The sequence below is a fragment of the Stylophora pistillata genome, chromosome 1 (assembly GCF_964205215.1).
Source record: "Stylophora pistillata chromosome 1, jaStyPist1.2, whole genome shotgun sequence".
NCBI classification, from domain to species: Eukaryota; Metazoa; Cnidaria; class Anthozoa; order Scleractinia; family Pocilloporidae; genus Stylophora; species Stylophora pistillata.
Genome location: NC_142519.1, coordinates 58929061 through 58954816, shown reverse-complemented (window position 1 = coordinate 58954816; position 25756 = coordinate 58929061). Strand labels below are relative to the sequence as shown.

Here is a 25756-nt window from a genome sequence, read left to right as displayed (position 1 = left end):
CTTAAGGCGTTTGTCTTATGAATGAACGACATCCGAATTCACAGGGACAAGAAGATTTTTCGGGATGACAAAACCGTAAAACGCGTTTGTTGTGTCTGATATGGCCTTCCACTCCACGCATCGGAAAGATATAAGAGCAAGCTTTTAGTTCAGTTCACTCGAGAGGCGGCCAATGTTATTTCTGAGGCTAGCTTCACTGTGATGACCGGAGATTGCCATGATGAGCTAGCTGCGATGGAACTCAGCATGATTGCAGTCGCTCTGAAATCGTCACGATTTCCAAACATTTAACAGTTATACCAGTTTGATAAATTTTCAAGTTTCACCATTCCTCCTTTGTTCTCCTTTGTGTTAGAACATGAAACTATACATGTATATACTGTACAAGTGAGAGTCATGTTTACTTGATATCACCGCACGTAGGTTTACAATCTAAGTGAGCGTGATTACCTTCAAAACTCGGACTGTCTATTTTCCTAGTTCTTTTTGAGAATTTTCGTCTCTGCACACGTTAAAATAATGCAAACTACGGCACTTGGCACGTTTACAAACCGTTGTTTGTGCCATGTATTCGGTTTTATTTCGAAAAACACATGGAATGAATAATACGCAGACTTGCGCATACTTACAAGAACCAAGCGCATACACTACACTTTGGCTCTTCTGGTCCTACTTGCGTGCTCGCTTGTTCCAAAATTTCACTTAAAATTCACGAAAAAAAACGCTATATACAGTACAAATTTGCAAATGGTGTGACAGCCTTAGCTCAGTTCCGTGCTCTGTACTCTAATAGAGCACGTCCTTTCAATCAATGACAGCGTGCGTTGTATCCGAACTTTACCATAAAATGCATTATGAAGCATGACAACGGGATTATCATCTTTCCTTTTTTTAAGGCTGTCCGGATCCTTGCCAATGTACAACCACATATAGGTTTATGGATATGGTTACACGAGTTGGCTGCAAAGACAGACAACTACAGTCCCTTCCAGATAAATTCCCTCACTCCACTGCGAAATTGTAAGCATTAAACTCTGATTATGTAGTTTGATCCTACGACTGAGAGTAGTCGTTAAGGGATCCGAAACGTGGTTGGAATTCATCATCAGAGTGGAGAGGAGTTGTTTAATTTGGTAGCCGGTTGTTATAGATGTTATTCCTAGTTTTGTGTCTCTCTGTTGGCTGAAAACCTGATAGTCAGTTTAGATTGGTCGGCTCGATCTGTCCATAGCTCCATGTACTAAAATAAGCAAACAAATAGAGCTAAATAACAGCTTTTAACAGAACTGTACGAACTGTCCAAAATCTTTCCAAAATAATTTTTTTCCAAAAATCTGAAGTAATTAAATGTAATCAATCGAAATTCACTATTTTAGCAGATAAAAACATTATTTGTGGCGAGAATTTAGGAAAAAATCAAACTCGGATTAAAGTAAACAGATCGTCTAAGCAAAGTTTGGAAGCGCTTTACTCTGCTTTGATTTTCGAACCAATTGGAAAAACATTTTCGAATTCGGGCTCATAGCAATGAACCGATCTTTTTTGAAAATTGGCCCGGAGTGAGATAAAAGTTGAAGTAAAAAATCGTCTGGCTGAATTTCTTTTAGATATGATCAAGAGCGCAAAGGTCAGAAATAAAAATTACATACTCGAACTTGAAAAGTTTATTACTTTTCAAATAAGACGTCGATCATTAATCGGCCCCACAGTTCCTTAGCACAATATGTGCTGCTTGACTTCACCCAGACTGTCTGCCGAAGCAAAACAACCTAAGCGTGTATAAATCGATTGAAAACACATCAGTAGTTTTCTCTTTGTGCTCAATTAATATCTCTGCATTTCAGGAAAATAAAAAGCAAATAAGTTGTCGAATTCTGTTGTTTATAAACTTTAAGATGATGTATATAGGGTGATTTTAGTTTCCTACTGGTAATCTGCTATGTGGGAACTGTGGTTCGTATGAGTTTAGAAAATACTCTAAAACGTGAATGTGTAGGAAATAGTTGAAATGCGTACTTAAAGGAGCAAAATTGAATTCAAATGAATTATGATTCAAGATACAGACGACAGAAAGAGTATAAGATGAAATTTAAACTTAACTATGTTTTCCTCTCCAGCTATAGTTAATGGGGGTTCCACTGTTATAAATGAAAGCATAAAGTTCTCTAAGTGCAATGACTTTTGATAGCCGCAAGTGGATTATAAGTCGGTGGAATTGTTTTTTCGTGTGAGTGTCTAGAAAGGGGAAATGCTGAAAAAAGGAGGACCTACATTAATCTTGCAGGTGGTTGGCCTCGAACAACATCAATAAATTACATGGTGATATATTCACTCCATTGACCAAGCTGCAGCTGCTGTAAGTGAGCAAACTTATTATTACTTAAATTATTTTATGTATTACAACACGTCTTTACATAGATTCCATAACACGCATACAAATTAGTACGCGGGTTAGAAGGTAGAAATTCAAATCTCAAAATCAAAAACCTCAACAACTTGGAAGAAATTTAATTTCAAGTGGTTTAGTCTCAGAAGCGCAAGATCCAGTTTAGAGTTTTGGAGGCACTCGCGGGAAGTTTTAAGTGCACGAAAGAAGCGTAAGAGTTGCTTGAGGTGCAGTTGAGAGCAACTCTAGCTTCTTGGGTGCTCTCCAATCTTCGAAAGTGCATCTACAACCCGATATAGGCACAGCTAAAGCACGAAGCAATCTTTTTATAACACAGCATGAATATACACGTTGAGCAGGAAGAAAAAGAGTTTATTATAACGAGTCATGTTTACCAGTTAGTCGTATTCTACCCGAAAACCATTAATAAATGACAAAGCAAAAACGACCATGAAATATTTAGCGACCAATTATTTTTTCAACGAGCGAACTTCTTGCATACATAAAACCGCGTAGTAGATTCAGCATAAATCGTTGCTTACGGAAATTCCCGGACAGGAAATTGCGCAGGTTTGTGTTGAAAATTTGGGAAATATCTAAGATAGTACGGTTTTTCAAATTAATCCCTCATCGCACGATACTTTTAGGACAATATTTATTTTTTAGAAGAACGAAGGGAAAACTTATAAATTTCTTGCATTTACGAGACCAGGGTGATTTACTTTCTTTGAACAGACCATAACTCCAAGGTAAAATCCTTTTCCGCTTACAGGACAATCAGATTAATGATCTATCATCTGGAGTCTTCATTAACAACGTAGATTTCAACGATCTATAAGTAATCAGTTACAACCTTTAAGATCACATTGGTTTTGTTCACCTTCACGCCATCTACTAAATCCAACTTCCAATTCTTAAATCGCAGTTCAAGTTAAAGAAAATGTCGTGAAAATTACCTCTACCCTGGCTCGCCATCGAGGTGTGCTCAAAGTCTCATTATTTATTGAATATGAGCGGATATGTCAATTTTCGTCTTCCACAAAGCGAGTAACAGATTTTGGTTCACTTGTAAATTAACATTGTGGAATGATCATATATCGACCATTTGAAGATAATAGCAAAAGCGTTTGTTTGACCTGGACATGACTCGAATAAATGGTAATCCCGAGAGTAAAAAGGCTCGCTACAGCAAAAATACTCAAGAGTTAATTCTTTTAACTGAATTCAGGGAAATATCTTCTCGTAGGAATTTGGATAACAACCAGATAAAGGAGCTACCACCTGAAGTCCTTAAGAACAACTCCGAATTGATCAAACTGTAAGTAACTGATAATCATTCCTCTGTTAATATTGCTAAGAGTTTTATCTAATTATTCACTAGATAGTATCAAGAAGATCTTTGGGCTTAGTGGGTGTAGTCAGTCTTAAAGAAAGTGAAAGGGGTGGGACAGATCGCAGATGAACAGTATTGGACAGAGGAGAAAAACACACCCTAGTTTATTTAAGTATTCTCTTAATTAGATAAATATTCATCTTCTACCTGTCGAGGGTCTTCCTTTTGATAACCCTATTTACAATTAGCTTGATAACTTTAATTTAGCGGTACAAGCGTTGTTGTTATGAAAGGAGAGGTGGAGAGATGCAAAGACAAACTATTTACAAGACAAGAAGAAATAAGTATAGTAATTGTGTGGGAAAAAATGCAAAGGGAAAGGTGCGAACGGGACACTATGTGAGGTGCCTGCCCAAGAAATTGAAGTTTTAAAATTTAAAAATACACGTGCACGGATCTAAACAAACAGAGAAATAGAAGTAAGTATGGTGATATAGGCAATCCCAGAGGATGAGCTACGAACACACCAAGTCCACAACAAAAATTGATATTAAAAAGGACTTATACTTTATAAAAGGATTTAAAGAACCCTCAAGCGTTCCCTCAACTTAAGACGGGCCACATACTTTGAATCTTATTGTACACCAGAATCACAGTCAAACGCGAACGGGATTGATAAATTTCCATGTATTGATAATAGACCGTTTCAAAACTTACAGGTGGTTAAAAAGTAACCAGGTGAAGAATTTGTCAGGCGACGTATTTTCCCAATTAGTCAAGTTGCAGTGGCTGTAAGCGAAATATCGTCCGTACAAATGATTTATATAAACGTTTGCAACACTTACTCTAAGCACTTTCCTCCTGTTCCCTTTTTTCGTTGCCCAAGTGATATTCCCCAGTTTTCAAACCTTATGTCAACTAAGATTAGTCTTCGTTTTTCATTCAACGAAACAGAGTTTTATGGCTGTAACAGAAGGCAAATATGATTTATTTCTTTTCCATAACCTTATCTCAGCCAAATTTCCTTCAGGCTTCGTTATAGGCGAAGAAAACAGGGTCGGGGATAGTGTTTAAACTAACTGTCATTTGGTTTATGAGTCAAGCTACAGCCACTCTAATTACAAATTTTCTTCGGGCTTAATTCATGGCGAGGAAAACAGGGTCGGGGATGGTGTTTAAACTAACCGTCGTATTTGATTGATGCGTCAAGCTACAGCCGCTCTAATTATAAAACTTCACTTCGTGACAGCATTGTACAACTCTTAAATATACGCTTGGTACTCTGACAGTTGCATTGTTTATTATTGACACAAGGATAAACATAGCTATTGAAACGATTTAGACTATATCATCACGTTCTCCGAGGAGACTCGCAGCAACCTCAAGCGGAAAATAAATCTAGAGCGAAAAGTTAACTGACTGTTTGCGCGAATCAAACTTGCATAGTGGCAGTAAAGAACTGAAGAGAGTGACTTCCCCTCTTTAAATCGTAGTTTAAGTTATTTAGAATATTGTAAAGGTTACTTTTATCCTGACTCGCCATTGAGATGGGCTCAAAGTCACATTATTTGCTGAATATGAGCGAATATGTCTTTATGTTAAATGAGTGTCGTCGACCACTTTGCGAGTAATATAGGGTCAGGTTTGTTTGAAATGTAGCATGGTAAAATAATCCTATATCGATCACATGAGAAGTATAGCAAAAGAATTTGTTTTACCTGGGCATAACACGAATAAATTTCAAATTTGACGGAAAAAAAAGGTTCGCTACACCAAAATCCACAAGAGTTCCAACACTTTTAAATGAAATCAATAAAATATCTTACCGTAGGGATTTGGGTATCAACCAGATAAAGGAGCTACCACCTGGAGTATTCAATAACAACTCCAAGTTGATCAGACTGTAAGTCATTGATATTCACTCTTTTGTTCATATTGCTGAGAGTTTTATCTAATTATTTACTAGATATAATCAAGAAGCTCCTTAGGCTTAATGGGTGTAGTCAGCCATAAAGAAAGTGAAAGGGGTGGGACGGGTCGTAGATGGACAGTATTGGACAGAAGAGAATAACACACCTTAGTTTATTAAAGTATCCTCTCTATTAAATAAATAATCATCTTCTTAGATATGTCGGGGGTCTTCCTTTTGTTAACTTCATTCTCTACTGCCTTGATATCTTAGCTTTAGCTGTATACCAAATGTATACATGTATCAACGCCAAGTTAGACTGTATTTAACTGATATACATGCCTCTGTTAATATATGATCAAGAAGGTCATCAAGCTTAGCGGGTGTGGTCAGCCATAAAAAAGTCAAACGGGGTTGGGACTAGGCCTTTATAGCTTATGCTAGTAAAAGTAGCATATTATCCTTGTAACATTGCTTTTTTTGGCAAAATTATGCTTAAAATTATGCCCCTTTTTTTAAAATGATGCTCTTCGAAAAAATTGCAAGTGAGTCCAAAAAAATACACGTGCATGGATCTAAACAAACAAAGAAATAGAATTAAGTATGGTGATATAGGCAATTCCAGAGGATGAGCCACGAACACACCAAGTCCACAACAAAAATTGATATTAAAAAGGACTTATACTTATTTTATAAAAGGATTTAAAGAACCCTCAAGCGTTCCCTCAACTTAAGACGGGCCACATACTTTGAATCTTATTTTACACCAGAATCACAGTCAAACGCGAACGGGATTTATAGATTTCCATGTATTGATAATAGACCGTTTCAAAACTTACATGTGGTTAAAAAGTAACCAGGTGAAGAAATTGTCTGGCGATGTATTTTCCCACTTAGTCAAGTTGCAGTGGCTGTAAGCGAAATGTCGTCCGTACAAATGACTTATATAAATGTTTGCAACACTTACTCTAAGCACTTTCCCCCTGTTCCCTTTTTTCGTTGCCCAAGTGATATTCCCCAGTTTTCAAACCTTATGTCCACTAAGATTAGTCTTCGTTTTTCATTCAACAAAACAGAGAGTTTTATGGCTGTTACAGAAGGCAAATATGATTTATTTCTTTTCCATAACTTTATCTCAGCCAAATTTCCTTCAGGCTTCGTTATAGGCGAAGAAAACAGGGTCGGAGATAGTGTTTAAACTAACTGTCATTTGGTTTATGAGTCAAGCTACAGCCACTCTAATTACAAATTTTCTTCGGGCTTAATTCATGGCGAGGAAAACAGGGTCGGGGATGGTGTTTAAACTAACCGTCGTATTTGATTGATGCGTCAAGCTACAGCCGCTCTAATTATAAAACTTCACTTCGTGACAGCATTGTACAACTCTTAAATATACGCTTGGTACTCTGACAGTTGCATTGTTTATTATTGACACAAGGATAAACATAGCTATTGAAAAGATTTAGACTATATCATCACGTTCTCCGAGGAGACTCGCAGCAACCTCAAGCAGAAAATAAATATAGAGCGAAAAGTTAACTGACTGTTAGCGCGAATCAAACTTGCATAGTGGCAGTAAAGAACTAAAGAGAGTGACTTCCCCTCTTTAAATCGTAGTTTAAGTTATTTAGAATATTGTAAAGGTTACTTTTATCCTGACTCGCCATCGAGATGGGCTCAGAGTCACATTATTTGCTGAATATGAGCGAATATGTCTTTATGTTAATTGAGTGTCGTCGACCACTTTGCGAGTAATATAGGGTCAAGTTTGTTTGAAAAGTAGCATCTTAAAAGAATCCTATATCGATCATATCAGAAGTATGGCAAAAGCATTTGTTTTACCTGGAAAAAGGTTCGCTACACCAAAATCCACAAGAGTTCCAACACTTTTAAATGAAAGCAATGAAATATCTTAACGTAGGGATTTGGGTAACAACGAGATAAAGGAGCTACCACCTGGAGTATTCAATAACAACTCCAAGTTGATCAGACTGTAAGTGTTTGATATTCATTCTTTTGTTCATATTGCTGAGAGTTTTATCTAATTATTTACTAGATATAATCAAGAAGCTCCTTAGGCTTAATGGGTGTAGTCAGCCATAAAGAAAGTGAAAGGGGTGGGACGGGTCGTAGATGGACAGTATTGGACAGAAGAGAATAACATACCATAGTTTATTAAAGTATCCTCTCTATTAAATAAATAATCATCTTCTTAGATATGTCGGGGGTCTTCCTTTTGTTAACTTCATTCTCTACTGCCTTGATATCTTAGCTTTAGCTGTATACCAAATGTATACATGTATCAACGCCAAGTTAGACTGTAATTAACTGATATACATGCCTCTGTTAATATATGGTCAAGAAGGTCATCAAGCTTAGCGGGTGTGGTCAGCCATAAAAAAAGTCAAAGGGGCTGGGACTAGGCCTTTATAGCTTATGCTAGTAAAAGTAGCATATTATGCTTGTAACACTGCTTTTTTTGGCAAGTTTATACTAAAATTATGCCCCTTTTTTAAAATAATGCTCTTTGAAAAAATTGCAAATGAGTCCACAAAAAGACACATGCACTGATCTAAACAAAAAAAGAAATAGAATTAAGTATGGTGATATAGGCAATTCCAGGGGATGAACCACGAACACACCAAGTCCACACCAAAAATTGATATTAAAAAGGACAAACTTATTTTATAAAAGGATTTAAAGAACCCTCAAGCGTTCCCTCAACTTAAGACGGGCCACATACTTTGAATCTTATTTTACACCAGAATCACAGTCAAACGCGAACGGGATTAATCTGCCCCACAGTTCCTTAGCACAATATGTGCTGCTTGACTTCACCCAGACTGTCTGCCGAAGCAAAACAACCTAAGCGTGTGTAAATCGATTGAAAACACATCAGTAGTTTTCTCTTTGTGCTCAATTAATATCTCTGCATTTCAGGAAAATAAAAAACAAATAAGTTGTTGAATTCTGTTGTTTATAAACTTTAAGATGATATATATAGGGTGATTTTAGTTTCCTACTGGTAATCTGCTATGTGGGAACTGTGGTTCGCATGAGTTTAGAAAATACTCTACAAAGTGAATGTGTAGGAAATAGTTGAAATGCGTACTTAAAGGAGCAAAATTGAATTCAAATGAATTATGATTCAAGATACAGACGACAGAAAGAGTATAAGATGAAATTTAAACTTAACTATGTTTTCCTCTCCAGCTATAGTTAATGGGGGTTCCACTGTTATAAATGAAAGCATAAAGTTCTCTAAGTGCAATGACTTTTGATAGCCGCAAGTGGATTATAAGTCGGTGGAATTGTTTTTTCGTGTGGGTGTCTAGAAAGGGGAAATGCTGAAAAAATGAGGACCTACATTAATCTTGCAGGTGGTTGGCCTCGAACAACATCAATAAATTACATGGTGATATATTCGCTCCATTGACCAAGCTGCAGCTGCTGTAAGTGAGCAAACTTATTATTACTTAAATTATTTTATGTATCACAACACGTCTTTACATAGATTCCATAACACGCATACAAATTAGTACGCGGGTTAGAAGGTAGAAATTCAAATCTCAAAATCAAAAACCTCAACAACTTGGAAGAAATTTAATTTCAAGTGGTTTAGTCTCAGAAGCGCAAGATCCAGTTTAGAGTTATGGAGGCACTCGCGGGAAGTTTTAAGTGCACGAAAGAAGCGTAAGAGTTGCTTGAGGTGCAGTTGAGAGCAACTCTAGCTTCTTGGGTGCTCTCCAATCTTCGAAAGTGCATCTACAACCCGATATAGGCACAGCTAAAGCACGAAGCAATCTTTTTATAACACAGCATGAATATACACGTTGAGCAGGAAGAAAAAGAGTTTATTATAACGAGTCATGTTTACCAGTTAGTCGTATTCTACCCGAAAACCATTAATAAATGACAAAGCAAAAACGACCATGAAATATTTAGAGACCAATTATTTATTCAACGAGCGAACTTCTTGCATACATAAAACCGCGTAGTAGATTCAGCATGAATCGTTGCTTACGGAAATTCCCGGACAGAAAATTGCGCAGGTTTGTGTTGAAAATTTGGGAAATATCTAAGATAGTACGGTTTTTCAAATTAATCCCTCATCGCACGATACTTTTAGGACAATATTTATTTTTTAGAAGAACGAAGGGAAAACTTATAAATTTCTTGCATTTACGAGACCAGGGTGATTTACTTTCTTTGAACAGACCATAACTCCAAGGTAAAATCCTTTTCCGCTTACAGGACAATCAGATTAATGATCTATCATCTGGAGTCTTCATTAACAACGTAGATTTCAACGATCTATAAGTAATCAGTTACAACCTTTAAGATCACATCGGTTTTGTTTACCTTCACGCCATCTACAAAATCCAACTTCCCCTTCTTAAATCGCAGTTCAAGTTAAAGAAAATGTCGTGAAGGTTACCTCTATCCTGGCTCGCCAACGAGGTGTGCTCAAAGTCTCATTATTTATTGAATATGAGCGGATATGTCATTTTTCGTCCTCCACAAAGCGAGTAACAGATTTAGGTTCAGTCGTACATTAACATTGTGGGATGATCATATATCGACCTTTTGAAAATATTATCAAAAGCGTTTGCTTGACCTGGACATAACACGAATAAATGGTAATCCTGACAGTAAAAAGGCTCGCTACAGCAAAAATACTCGAGTTAACACTTTTAACTGAATTTAGGGAAATATCTTCCCGTAGGAATTTGGATAAAAACCAGATTAAGGAGCTACTACCTGGAGTCCTTAATAACAACTCCGAATTGATTAAACTGTAAGTAACTGATATTCATTCCTCTGTTAATGTCGCTGAGAGTTTTATCTCATTATTATCAGATATGATCAAGAAGGCCCTGAGGCTTAGTGGGTGTAGTGAGCCATAAAGAAAGTGAGACGGGTGGGACGGGTCACAGATAGACGGTATTAGACAGAAGAGAACAACCCACCTTAGTTTATTTGAGTATCTTCTTAATTAAATAAATATTCATCTTCTACATCTCGGGGGTCTTCCTTTTGTTAACCCCATTTACTATTGCCTTGATAACTTTAATTTAGTGGTACAAACGTTGTTGTTATGAAAGAGGTGGAGAGGTGGAGAGATGCAAAGACATACTATTTAAGATTAGTCTAAGATTAGTCTTCGCTCGAATTTCACTCAAGAAAAGAGAGTGTTTAATGGATGTTCCCGAAGGCAGATGTAATTTGTTTGTTCATAAAGTCGAATCAAAAAACACTGAAAAGAAAACGTCCCACGCAGCAAATTATTGACACTGGTAAGTTGGTTTACTTAATTAGAACAAACCTTAAATCCAGAGTAAAATCCTTTTTCCGTTTAGTTTCTTAGTTTCTGTAGGTAATAAAAGTTTAAGATAACAAAGATTATTTTTAATTTTTTTCATAGGTCACCTATGTTCAATGATCATGATTGGCCAATATAAGAAAAGTGGTCCATAAGATTAGCTCCCTCAAAAGAGAAGCTTCATGTGAAATATTTCTTTGGAAAATTAGAACAAGGGTCGTCTTAATGCCGAATAAAACACTTTGGAACTCAGAAGTTGTTATTCCTAAATTCTAAACTACAGAGAGCCTATCAGTCCAAGGAGTTTTCTCAGCCAGTTCAAATTGATTAAAGTGTAGTAACTAACTGTGAAAGTAGTTTTAACGACTTTCAAACTCTTTTTCTCCTATACAGACAACTTGGCAACAATAGCCTAAAACAGTTACCAAAGGGTTTGTTCGTTGGTTTAAGGGCACTGAAACGCTTGTGAGTTAATTAAAGGAAAACCTCAATGTACAAAATAAAAATAGTTAAGATTTTTTGTGGAACAATTTCGGATCTATGCAAACTGGAGATGGAGAAACTAATGTGTTTTTTAGAAAAAAAAAGGGAAAATGCAAAACTGTTGCTGTAATAGATGATATACCGTGTGATGTGCTAATTAGATGAATGGGCAAAATGATGCGCAGCAAGAATGTCTCCAATTACTAATCAATTAATAACAGCATAGTGGCACTCTACGACAAAAATAAAAACTTGTTTGCAAGCGATCTGCCACATACCTCTCAAAAATTACCAGAAATCAGGTTCAACAAAGTGTTGCGCTGGTATTGGGCATCTGAAATCAGGTTGGAAACTCGACATAAAGAGACGATGTAACGAAAATTAACTGAGAAAGGCACTGACCTATTATATCTTAACTTTTAATCAGATGGCTACAACAAAACCAAATTGGAAAGCTACCCAAAGACGTGTTCAAAGATTTGACTAATTTGAATGAGCTGTGAGTATATGGTTAATGAAATACTAGGTCTTTATATTGTATTTACTTTTAATCCATTTTGCGCTCCTCCTGACATGGGAATAGTGACGAAGTGACCATGTCATACTCGTAATCCTGTTACGAGTATGCAGTGAATAACCTGGTCACTGATTGAAACAGACGACCATTTCGAAAGGGCTGTTCCTGGTTTTGAATCCCGCTCTGACCATTAATGCCGAATAAAACACTTTGGAACTCAGAAGTTGTTATTCCTAAATTCTAAACTACAGAGAGCCTATCAGTCCAACGAGTTTTTTCAGCCAGTTCAAAGTGATTAAAGTGTAGTAATTAAGTTTGAAAGTAGTTTTAACGACTTTTAAACTCTTTTTCTCCTATACAGACAACTTGGCAACAATAGCCTAAAACAGTTGCCAGAGGGTTTGTTCGATGGTTTAAGGGCACTGAAACGCTTGTGAGTTAATTAAAGGAAAACCTCAATGTACAAAATAAAAATAGTTAAGATTTTTTGTGGAACAATTTCGGATCTATGCAAACTGAAGATGGACAAACTAATGTGTTTTTTAGAAAAAAAAAAAAGGGGAAAATGCAAAAATGTTGCTGTAATAGATGATATACCGTGTGACGTGCTAATTGGATGAATGGGCAAAATGATGCGCAGCAAGAATGTCTCCAATTACTAATCAATTAATAACAGCATAGTGGCACTCTACGACAAAAATAAAAACTTGTTTGTAAGCGGTCTGCCACATACCTATCAAAAATTACCAGAAATTGGGTATCTGAAATCAGGTTGGAAACTCGACATAAAGAGACGATGTAACGAAAATTAACTGAGAAAGGCACTGACCTATTATATCTTAACTTTTAATCAGATGGCTACAACAAAACCAAATTGGAAAGCTACCCAAAGACGTGTTCAAAGATTTGACTAATTTGAATGAGCTTTGGGTATATGGTTAATAAAATAATAGGTGTTTATATTGTATTTACTTTTAATAAATTTTGCGCTCCTCCTGACATGGGAATAGTAACGAAGTGACCATGTCATACTCGTAATCCTGTTACGAGTATGCAGTGAATAACCTGGTCACTGATTGAAACAGACGACCATTTCGAAAGGGCTGTTCCTGGTTTTGAATCCCGCTCTGACCATTACGTGAAGCTGTTTCTCGGTGGTCCTGGGTTCCAGTGCTCGATCCCGTTTTCTGGTCTCAATCAATTGGAATTAATAACATTTTACATTAAATTATTTGCTGCAGGATGCTTGAAAAAGCTCCTGAAAACCAACCGGACAAGTGTAATGTACTTCTAATTTAAAAACCTGATGGTTACATAGCATATAACAAAGTTCTGATTCAAATTTAGCGCTAGAGTTCCTCAACAAGATACAAGTGGACTGTTTTCCCCGTCCTGTTTTCACTTTTTATGCGAAAAACATACCAGGTGACGTTATTTTGTTTCTGAAAGTTCTAATGAAATGATATGTTATACCTTTCAGGGGTCTGTCTAATAACAAAGTCGAGTTTCTGCCACAAGATGTATTTAGCAATCTATCAAGTCTCACAAACCTGTAAGTCACCAAACAAGATGTCTTAGCTAGATCTTAGTATACCATTTGTCATCAAAATCTAAAGGAAAGGATTGCTTTGCTGTTAAACACCAATTGCGTTTTTTCTTTTTTTGCTATACACTTACAAGAATCATTTCAGCGTTCTGCTAACTGTTCTATTATGTTGCTGAGAGTTTTATATAACTATTATCAGATATGATCAAGAAGGCCCTTAGGCTTAGTGGGTGTAGTCAGCCATAAAGAAAGTGAGATGGGTGGGACGGGTCACAGATAGACGGTATTGGACAGAAGAGAACAACCCACCTTAGTTTATTTGAGTATCTTTTTAATTAAATAAATATTCATCTTCTACATCTCGGGGGTCTTCCTTTTGTTAACCCCATTTACTATTGCCTTGATAACTCTAAGCGTTGTTGTTATGAAAGAGGTGGAGAGGTGGGGTCAAAGGGCTTTTGCCTTCCGTGGGGCAAAAAGTTATAATTTTTTACCCAAATTTATCAGAGACACAGATAGCCTAAGTGGTTTTAAAAAGAAAATTTTTAAGAATATTCTTAATTCGTAACATGTGACTTTAGTATTGAAATATAAGCTAATTTTTTTTTTTTTTTTGTTTTTTTGTTTAATATCATGTTATCTTATTATGACGTTTTTACGACTTAATATCTTATATTCATGTATGGCGGAAGAGCCCCCAGGGGGGAGCTATGCAATAAAGTATGTATGTATGTATGTAGGTGGAGAGATGCAAAGACATACTATTTACAAGATAAGACAAGAAATAAGTAGAATAACTGTGTGGGAAAAAATGCAAAGCGAAAGGTACGAGCAGGACACTATGTGATGCGCCTGCCCAAGAAACTGAAGTTTTAAAAATTGAAATATACGCATCTAAAGAAACAAAGAAATAGAATTACGTATGGTGATATGGGCAATTCCAGGGGATGAACCACGAACGCACCAAGTCCACAACAAAAAGTGGTATTAAAAAGGGCTTATACTTGTTTTATAAAATTATTTAAAGAACCCTCAAGCGTTCCCGGCTCAGCTTTAGATGGGCCACGCACTTTAAATCTTATTTTACACCAGTATGACAGTCAAATGCGAACAGGATTTATAAATTTCCATGTATTGATAATAGACCGTTTCAAAACTTGCAGGTGGTTAAAAAGCAACCAGCTGAAGAATTTGTCAGGCGATGTTTTTTCCCAATTAGTCAAGCTGCAGGAGCTGTAAGTAAAATGTCGCCTGTACAAATGCTTTATATCAACTTTTGCAACACTTACTCCCAGCACTACCCCCCTCCCTCTTTCACAAGTGATATTCTCCAATCTTGGATCCTTATATCCACTAAGATTAGTCTTCGCTCGAATTTCACTCAAGAAAAGAGAGTGTTTAATGGATGTTCCCGAAGGCAGATGTAATTTGTTTGTTCATAAAGTCGAATCAAAAAACACTGAAAAGAAAACGTCCCACGCAGCAAATGATTGACACTGGTAAGTTGGTTTACTTAATTAGAACAAACCTTAAATCCAGAGTAAAATCCTTTTTCCGTTTAGTTTCTTAGTTTCTGTAGGTAATAAAAGTTTAAGATAACAAAGATCATTTTTAATTCTTTTTATAGGTCACCTATGTTCAATGATCATGATTGGCCAATATAAGAAAAGTGGTCCATAAGATTAGCACCCTCAAAAGAGAAGCTTCATGTGAAATATTTCTTTGGAAAATTAGAACAAGGGTCGTCTTAATGCCGAATAAAACACTTTGGAACTCAGAAGCTGTTATTCCTAAATTCTAAACTACAGAGAGCCTATCGGTCCAAGGAGTTTTCTCAGCCAGTTCAAATTGATTAAAGCGTAGTAACTAAGTTTGAAAGTAGTTTTAACGACTTTTAAACTCTTTTTCTCCTATACAGACAACTTGGCAACAATAAGCTAAAACAGTTGCCAGAGGGTTTGTTCGTTGGTTTAAGGGCACTGAAACGCTTGTGAGTTAATTAAAGGAAAACCTCAATGTACAAAATAAAAATAGTTAAGATTTTTTGTGGAACAATTTCGGATCTATGCAAACTGAAGATGGACAAACTAATGTGTTTTTTAGAAAAAAAAAGGGAAAATGCAAAACTGTTGCTGTAAGAGATGATATACCGTGTGATGTGCTAATTAGATGAATGGGCAAACTGATGCGCAGCAAGAATGTCTCCAATTACTAATCAATTAATAACAGCATAGTGGCACTCTACGACAAAAATAAAAACTTGTTTGCAAGCGATCTGCCACATACCTATCAAAAATTACCAGAAATCAGGTTCAACAAAGTGTTGGGCTGGTATTGGGTATCTGAAATCAGGTTGGAAACTCGACATAAAGAGACGATGTAACGAAAATTAACTGAGAAAGGCACTGACCTATTATATCTTAACTTTTAATCAGATGGCTACAACAAAACCAAATTGGAAAGCTACCCAAAGACGTGTTCAAAGATTTGACTAATTTGAATGAGCTGTGAGTATATGGTTAATGAAATACTAGGTCTTTATATTGTATTTACTTTTAATCCATTTTGCGCTCCTCCTGACATGGGAATAGTGACGAAGTGACCATGTCATACTCGTAATCCTGTTACGAGTATGCAGTGAATAACCTGGTCACTGATTGAAACAGACGACCATTTCGAAAGGGCTGTTCCTGGTTTTGAATCCCGCTCTGACCATTAATGCCGAATAAAACACTTTGGAACTCAGAAGTTGTTATTCCTAAATTCTAAACTACAGAGAGCCTATCAGTCCAACGAGTTTTTTCAGCCAGTTCAAAGTGATTAAAGTGTAGTAACTAAGTTTGAAAGTAGTTTTAACGACTTTTAAACTCTTCTTCTCCTATACAGACAACTTGGCAACAATAAGCTAAAACAGTTGCCAGAGGGTTTGTTCGTTGGTTTAAGGGCACTGAAACGCTTGTGAGTTAATTAAAGGAAAACCTCAATGTACAAAATAAAAATAGTTAAGATTTTTTGTGGAACAATTTCGGATCTATGCAAACTGAAGATGGAGAAACTAATGTGTTTTTTAGAAAAAAAAAAAGGGAAAATGCAAAAATGTTGCTGTAATAGATGATATACCGTGTGACGTGCTAATTGGATGAATGGGCAAAATGATGCGCAGCAAGAATGTCTCCAATTACTAATCAATTAATAACAGCATAGTGGCACTCTACGACAAAAATAGAAACTTGTTTGTAAGCGATCTGCCACATACCTATCAAAAATTACCAGAAATTGGGTATCTGAAATCAGGTTGGAAACTCGACATAAAGAGACGATGTAACGAAAATTAACTGAGAAAGGTACTGACCTATTATATCTTAACTTTTAATCAGATGGCTACAACAAAATCAAATTGGAAAGCTACCCAAAGACGTGTTCAAAGATTTGACTAATTTGAATGAGCTGTGAGTATATGGTTAATGAAATACTAGGTCTTTATATTGTATTTACTTTTAATCCATTTTGCGCTCCTCCTGACATGGGAATAGTAACGAAGTGACCATGTCATACTCGTAATCCTGTTACGAGTATGCAGTGAATAACCTGGTCACTGATTGAAACAGACGACCATTTCGAAAGGGCTGTTCCTGGTTTTGAATCCCGCTCTGACCATTACGTGGAGCTGTTTCTCGGTGGTCCTGGGTTCCAGTGCTCGATCCCGTTTTTCGGTCTCAATGAATTGCAATTAATAACATTTTACATTAAATTATTTGCTTCAGGATGCTTGAAAAAGCTCCTGAAAACCAACCGGACAAGTGTAATGTACTTCTAATTTAAAAACGTGATGGTTACATAACATATAACAAAGTTCTGATTCAAATTTAGCGCTAGAGTTCCTCAACAAGATACAAGTGGACTGTTTTCCCCGTCCTGTTTTCACTTTTTATGCGAAAAACATACCAGGTGACGTTATTTTGTTTCTGAAAGTTCTAATGCAATGATATGTTATACCTTTCAGGGATCTGTCTTATAACAAAGTCGAGTTTCTGCCACAAGAAGTATTTAGCAATCTATCAAGTCTCACAAACTTGTAAGTCACCAAACAAGATGTCTTAGATCTTAGTATACCATTTGTCATCAAAATCTAAAGGAAAGGATTGCTTTGCTGTTAAACACCAATTGCGTTTTTTTTTGCTATACACTTACAAGAATCATTTCAGCGTTCTGCTAACTGTTCTATTATGTTGCTGAGAGTTTTATCTAATTATTATCAGATATGATCAAGAAGGCCCTTTGACTTAGTGGGTGTAGTCAGCCATAAAGAAAGTGAGATGGGTGGGACGGGTCGCAGATAGACGGTATTGGACAGAGGAGAATAACACACCTTAGTTTATTTGAGTATCTTCTTAATTAAATAAATATTCATCTTCTACATCTCGGGGGTCTTCTTTTTGTTAACCCCATTTACTATTGCCTTGATAACTCTAAGCGTTGTTGTTATGAAAGAGGTGGAGAGGTGGAGAGATGCAAAGACATACTATTTACAAGATAAGACAAGAAATAAGTAGAATAACTGTGTGGGAAAAAATGCAAAGCGAAAGGTACGAGCAGGACACTATGTGATGCGCCTGCCCAAGAAACTGAAGTTTTAAAAATTGAAATATACGCATCTAAAGAAACAAAGAAATAGAATTACGGATGGTGATATAGGAAATTCCAGGGGATGAACCACGAACGCACCAAGTCCACAACAAAAATTGATATTAAAAAGGGCTTATACTTGTTTTATAAAATTATTTAAAGAACCCTCAAGCGTTCCCGGCTCAGCTTTAGATGGGCCACGCACTTTAAATCTTATTTTACACCAGTATGACAGTCAAATGCGAACAGGATTTATAAATTTCCATGTATTGATAATAGACCGTTTCAAAACTTGCAGGTGGTTAAAAAGCAACCAGCTGAAGAATTTGTCAGGCGATGTTTTTTCCCAATTAGTCAAGCTGCAGAGGCTGTAAGTAAAATGTCGTCTGTACAAATGCTTTATATCAACTTTTGCAACACTTACTCCCTGCACTTCCCCCCTGTTCCCTTTTTTCCTTACCCTAGTGATATTCCTCAGTTTTCAAACCTTATATCCACTAAGATTCGTTTTTGTTTGCCTTTCATTCAAGAAAACAGAGAGTTTTATGGATGTTACAGAAGGCAAATTTTATTTGTTTTGTTTTCCATAACTTTATCTCAGCCACATTTTCTTCAGGCTTAATTCATGGCGAGGAAAACAGGGCTGGGGATGGTGTTTAAACCAACTGTCGTATTTGATTGATGAGTCAAGCTACAGCCGCTCTAATTACAAAACTTCATTTTCGTGACAGCATTGTACAACTCTTAAATATACGCTTGGTGCTTAAGTTATAAAGAACATTGTAAAGAATATTGCTTCTCCAGACTCGCCGTCAAGATGTGCTCAAAATCTCATTATTTGCTGAATATGAGCGAATATGTCTTTATGTTAAATGAGTGTCGTCAACCACAAGGCGAGTGACATAGGGTCAGGTTCATTTGTAAAGTAGCATTGTGGAATAATCCTACATCGATCATATCAGAATTATAGCAAAAGCGTCTGTTTCACCTGAACATAATTAGCACGGATAAACTGTCAATTTGACTGAAAGAAATGTTCGCTACAACAAAACTACACAAGAGTTAACACTTTTAACTGAATTCAGGAAAATATCTTCTCGTAGGAATTTGGGTATAAACCAGATAAAGGAGCTACCACCTGGAGTATTCAATAACAAATCGGAGTTGGTCGGACTGTAAATAATTGAGATTCATTCCTTTGTTGACATTGCCAAGAGTTTTATCAAAGTATTTACTAGATATCATCAAGAAGGTCCTCAAGCTTAGCGGGTGTAGTCAGCCATAAAGAAAAGTGAAAGGGTCGTAGATGGACAGTAATGGACAGAAGAGAATGATATACTTTAGTTTATTAAAGTATTCTCGCAATGAAATAAATAAATATCTTTTTAGATAAGTCAGGGTCTTCCTTTTGTTGACCCCATTCCCTCTTTCCTTGATAACTTTTCTTTATTTGTATAAGTGTGGCTGGTATGAAAGGTGGGGAGAAGCGAAGACATACCTTTTACAAGATAAGAAGAAATAGGTAGGGTAACAGTGTGGGAAAAGAAATAAAATCAAAGATGGTGACATAGACAGTACCATGAGATGGACCACGAACAAACCAAGTCCACAACAAGAATTGATATAAAAAAGGACTTAATTAATTTATAGAATGATTTAAAGAACCTTCATGCGTTCCCTCAGCTTAAGATGGGCCTCGTACTTCACCTTTTTTTGTACGTCAGTATCTCAATCAAACGCGAACAGGATTAATATATTTCCACGTATTAGTAATACGTAGTTTAAAACTTACAGGTATTTATACGACAACAATATCGAGAACTTGAAAGGCGATATATTTTCCCAATTAGTCAAGCTACGGTGGCTGTAAGTGAAAAGTCGTCTGTACAAGTGATTTATATCAACTTTTGCAACACTTACTCCCAGCACTACCCCCCTCCCTCTTTCACAAGTGATATTCCCCAATCTTGGATCCTTATATCCACTAAGATTAGTCTTCGCTTGAATTTCACTCAAGAAAAGAGAGTGTTTAATGGATGTTACCGAAGGCAGATATAATTTGTTTGTTCGTAAAGTCGAACCAGAAAACACTCAAAAGAAAACATCCCACGCAGCAAATGATTGACACTGGTAAGTTGGTTTACTTATTTAGAAGAAACCTTACATCCAGAGTAAAATCCTTTTCCGCTTAGTTTCTTAGCTTTTGTAAGTAATAAAAGTTTAAGATTACAAATGTCATGTTTTCATTCTTTTCATTTACTTAAGTCAGCAAAAATTTCCTCAAGCTTCATTCATGGCAAAGAAAACAGGGTCGAGGATGGTTTTTAAGCTAATTGTGGTATTTGATTTAATTGTCAAGCCACAGCCGCCCTAAGTGCAAAACTTCACTTTCGTGACAACATTTTACAACTCTTCAATATACGCATGGTGCTCTGACAGTGGCATAGTCTTTTTATGATACGTGCTGGAAAAGGATAAAAATAGCTATTGACAAGAGTTAGTTTATATCATCGTGTGCTGTGAGGAGACTCGCAGCAACATTGAGTCAAAAATGAATGTACGTTGAAAAATGACTGTTTGGATGAATCAAACTTGCATTAGTGGCAGTGAAGAACTGAAGAGGGTGACTTCTCCTCTTTAAACAGTGGTTGTATACAATATTTAAAGGGTTACTTTTATCCTGGTTCGTGATCGAGATGTGCTCAAAGTCCCGTTATTTGTTGATTATGAGCGAATATGTCTTCATGTTTAATAACAGTGATCGACGCTGAGGCGAGTAACATAGAGTTAGGTTTGCTTGTAAATTAGCATCTTGGAATGATCATATATCGGTGAGATCAATATTGCTGCAAAAGCGGTTGTTTTACCTGGACATGACACAAATAAACTGTAAATCTGACAGAAAAAAAGGCTCGCCACAGCGAAAAAACATAAGAGTTAAAACTTTCAACTGAAATCGAGAAAATATCTTCTCGTAGGGAGTTGGGTAACAACCAGATAAAGGAACTACCACCTGGAGTCTTTAATAGTAACTCCGAGTTGATCAGATTGTAAGTAACTGATACTCATGCTTGTGTTAAGAGTTTAATCTTATTATTTATTAAATATGATCAAGAAGGTCCTGAAGCTTTGTGGGTGTGCTCAGCCATAAAGAAAGTAAAAGGGGTGGGAAGGTTTATAGATGGACAGTATTGGACAGAAGAGAGTAAAATACCTTCATTAAAGCATCCTCTCAGTTTTAATTAATGATCATATTCTTATACATGTCGGTGGTTCTCGCTTTTTAAATCCCATTCTGTATTCCCTTAATAAATTTTTTAAATTTTTACAAGCGTAGCTGGTATGAAAAGGAGAGGTGGAGAGAAGCAAAAAAGAGATTGATAAATGAACACCTACTATTTACAGAATTAGAAGAAATAAGTTTATAAACTAAAGGGAGCGAAACCCTAAAGGAAAAGGCGCGAACGGGACACTAAGACCTACGCGAGGTTTGAAGTTTTAAAAAGTACGCCGATGTACAGATATAAAGAGGCTAAGAGATAAAATTAACGATGGTGACATGGACAATCCCATGAGAAGGGCTACGAATAAACTGGGTCCACATCAAATACTCATATAAAAAATAATCAAAGGCTCTGTGAGCCAACTCGTGAATTGGATACGCCAATGTAATTTATGTGTCGTCAATGGAAATTAATGTTTGATTTTCATACCAGGGTATGAATCGCTCTAAGAAGTGTTGGACTGGTGAATGAACGTTTTGAGGAGTCTGATGTGAAATTAAATTAGGCCTCAAAGACAGAAAATGTGGTTTGAGTGAGAGTGTATGACAATCACCGTTCCAGATTTTACTGTAAGGTTTTGTGGAGAGACTGTTCAAAAGGGTCGGTAGTTACTTGCGATGTAAGCATAGGGATAAGCATATAAAAGCTCATGCGCTGCATGGGACGCTCGGACATAAGGATAAGCATATATGCACAAGATTATCTAAAGGTTGCGTTCTTTTATACTTATGCTGTCTATACTAGTGAGTCATGCCGTAGATGGCCTTGTCGTACTGCCACAATCATAGTAACTTTCTCTGTTACGAAGGAGTGGTTGGATCAAATCCGCAGCGCGAAAGTAAATTTTTTGTTTTGCTTAACCGCCCGTAAACGCCCGAAGCGCGCAATAGGCTCGCGCGAGAACGCTTTCCCCCCTACCTCCCCTACTGAGCAGAATTTTTTTCCTCAAACTTCCTCTATAGTTTGGAGATCAAGAAACGAATCAGAATCCGTCGTTTGCGCATATATTTTGATGGCTTTAGGGGGTACTAGAGGGGCATCATTCTGTGCGTTCATACTAAAAGATCAAATTTGAAAATATGGCGTCCGCGCGGTCAACCTTCAAAATTTTTAAAGTCGGATTTTTTTTTTCCTTTGCGATCGAGTTAGACCTTGTGGAACTCAGAATTTAAAGTAACAATGCTATAGAGTACTCTCCTAGGAAAATAATGGATATCGAGGTCTTAAAGGTGACAGAATAAGCTCTCGAGTCAACGACAGCACGATTCTCTAAAGCGATGCGAATTGTGGACGTAAATTGGAAACCGAACTTTCGGACTTCAAGCAGGGCCTAGCGACAATTTGACGATTCCATGGCCCGGTAAATATTATGTTCGAGTAATAGTGTGTTCAAAAAATATAGTTTAATAGAATATTTTGAGTTAAATCGTAGTTTCTCAGAATTTTCAACATAGCGCTACGCAATTTTCTGGCTGTGAAGTCAACTATACAACGATCTAAGGATGATGAATTTTACCGCGTGGGCTTTGTACACGTAAGAAATTCGTACGTTTTCCCCTTATAACAGCAAATCAAGAACTGTTTTGAATAAAACTGTCGTTCTGAAATAATTCTTGGTCACTTTGGTCTTGCTTCCCATCGACAGATCCCATTAAACTTGAAATATTTTCACTCACGGACAAATTTGCATATTCCTTTGAAATATGACCCGCGTGTCTATTTCCACACATTCGAAAATATTTAGGGATTTTTATCTTTCATCTTCATTTTTGAGTAGAAACTTAAGGCGCACTTATCGTTGACCTTCCTTTTTTTGTTTTATTTTTTTCTTTTTCGGACACAATAATCATTTTACTGCCTATATACATTCAAAAATAGAAGTATTGACGCCATAAATGAAATATACTCTGCAAGAGATAAAGTGTATTCGTAGATTGGGCAAACTTTAATTCACGGATGAAAAACGTAGAGTTTTAAACTCTTTTAAGATTATCATTGGCTTCTTTTCACCCCACCGCTATTCTTAGCAACAGAGGTCGCCATTTCGTTAGTTTATTACTCGCCAAAGACTCTCAAATGCACTCAAAAGCCTAAAATGGAAAAAAGTTTACTGGAATCGACCAATCGAGCGAGCAAGCGAGCGAGCGCCATTCTTCACATCATATCTACTACTAGCTCTTGCTCATGAGTGCAATTCACGAGTTAAAAAGGACTCAGACTTGTTTTTCAAAAATGATTTAAAAGAACCCTTAAGACATCCCTCTTAAAACGGGCCCCGCAATCCGCATTTCTCTTTACGCCAGTATCTCAGGTAAACGCGAAGAGGATTTAGACATTTCCACGTATCGGAATTAAAAAGATTTTAAAACTTACAGGTGGTTAAACGGCAACAAGATCAAGAGTCTGCGAGGCAATTTATTTTCCAAACTATTAAAGCTGCAGTCGCTGTAAGTGAAAGTCGTCCTCTCATATCAAATCAGTGTTGTCAACGCATTTTGTCATCCAATAGTGCATGTTCCATTTCATCGAACGGAGTTTTCAACCCTTAAATACCTGTGTAGCACATAGACCAATAAAGGTCGCGTACAATCAATGATCATGAACGCGACATAATGGCTAAATCTTACAAAATACGAAAAGTGGTCCAAAGATTGGGTGTCTCAAAAGACTAGCCCCTTATGAAAGTGTTTCATGTTGGAAAATGAAAACAAGGGCCGGTTCAATGCCGAATAAACTACTTTCGAACTCAGTGCTTGTTAGGCCCTAAATTCTGTGCTACAGAGAGCCTATCAGTCCAATGAGATTTTCCAGCCAATTCAAAGTAATTAAACTATAGTAAGTAGGTTTAAATTGACTAAAGTAATTGTGACAATTTTTAACTTTTTTTCTCCTATACAGAAAACTTAACAACAACAACCTAGAAGAGATACAAGAAGGTCTGTTCGATGGTTTACGAGCATTGGCACACCTGTGAGTTAATTAAAGGAAAACCTCAATATAAAAAATGAAAATAGTTCAAATCCCTCGTGGAACAATTCGGATCTAGGCAAACTGAAGATGGAAAAACTGATGTGATTTTTTGGAAAAAAAGAAAAGTGGAAAATGCAAAAAATATTGCTGTAAGAGATCATATACCGAGTGATGTGCTAATTAGATGAACTGGCAAAATAACGCGCAGCAAGAATGTCTCCAATTACTAAACAATTAAGAACAGAAGTGTGGCACTCTACGAAAAAAGAAAACTGGTTTTCAAGCGAGCTACCGCAGACTTACAAATAATGATCAGAAATCAACTTCATTAAAGTGTAGGGCGGTATTGGGTATCTGAAATCGGGGTGGAAAACTCGCCGTAAATAGCCGATGTAACGAAAATTAACAGAGATAGGCAATGACCTATTATATTTTAACTTTTAATCAGATGCCTTCATAAAAACGGTATTGGAACGCTATCCAAAGACGTGTTCAAAGATTTGACTAATTTGGATGAGCTGTGAGTATATGGTTAATGAAATACTGTCTCTATATAATATTTACTCTTCATCAATAGTCTGCTCCTCGTGACATGGAAAAAGAAACGAAGCGACCATGTCCCTTTTAACCTCAGCGCGGCAATCCTGTGACGAGTATACAGTGAATAACCTAGTCACTGATTGAAAATGGCATACATTTTGGAAGGAAGCGTGACCCCAAGATAAAAGTGTTAGACTCGAAAGCGCTGGTCCTGGTTTTGAATGCTGCCCTGACCATTACGCGGATCTGGTTTTCGGTAGTCCAGAGTTCCACTGCTCGATCTCGTTTTCCTTTTACTTCAATAAATCGGAATAAATAACATTTTACGTTGAATTATTTGTTTCAGGATGCTTGAAAACTCGTGAAAACCAACTAGATAGGCGTAGTGTACTTTTTCTATATAAAAAAGTGATAGTTTCACTGAATATAACAAAGGTCTAACTCATTGTAGCGCTAGGGTTTCAAAGAAGAGAGAAGTAAACTTTTTTCCCTGACCTGGTTTATTTTGTTTCTAAAAGTACTAATGCAATTACATGTTGAACTTTTCAGAGATCTGTCTGATAACACAATTGAGAATCTACCACAAGAAATCTATAGCAACCTATCACAGCTCACAAAACTGTAAGTCGCCACACGAGATCTTTTTGATCTTACCATTCGTTATCGCAATCTACCTTTTTTTCGCTGTGAAACGCAATTTTCGGGTTTTTCCTATACACTGACAAGTATCACTCGTCAGTGTCTTGCGAACTGTTCTATTCTTGCAGGATTTTATCGAACAACCGAATTGAAGAATTACCACCATCGATATTTGTTAACCTGACCCACCTCAGGACATT

General features: G+C 36.7%; 2 long non-coding RNA genes across 2 annotated transcripts; both read left to right on the top strand.

The window, feature by feature from the left end:
• The first annotated feature begins 12330 nt into the window (after positions 1–12330).
• LOC148743406 (uncharacterized) lies at positions 12331–14948 on the top strand. The gene is made up of 3 exons (XR_015999561.1): positions 12331–12384; positions 13432–13503; positions 14661–14948. It is a non-coding gene; the product is annotated as an uncharacterized LOC148743406 (long non-coding RNA).
• A 9364-nt stretch (positions 14949–24312) lies between these two features.
• Positions 24313–25756, top strand: LOC148743405 (uncharacterized). Its single transcript, XR_015990026.1, has 4 exons — positions 24313–24377; positions 24826–24897; positions 25467–25538; positions 25685–25756. It is a non-coding gene; the product is annotated as an uncharacterized LOC148743405 (long non-coding RNA).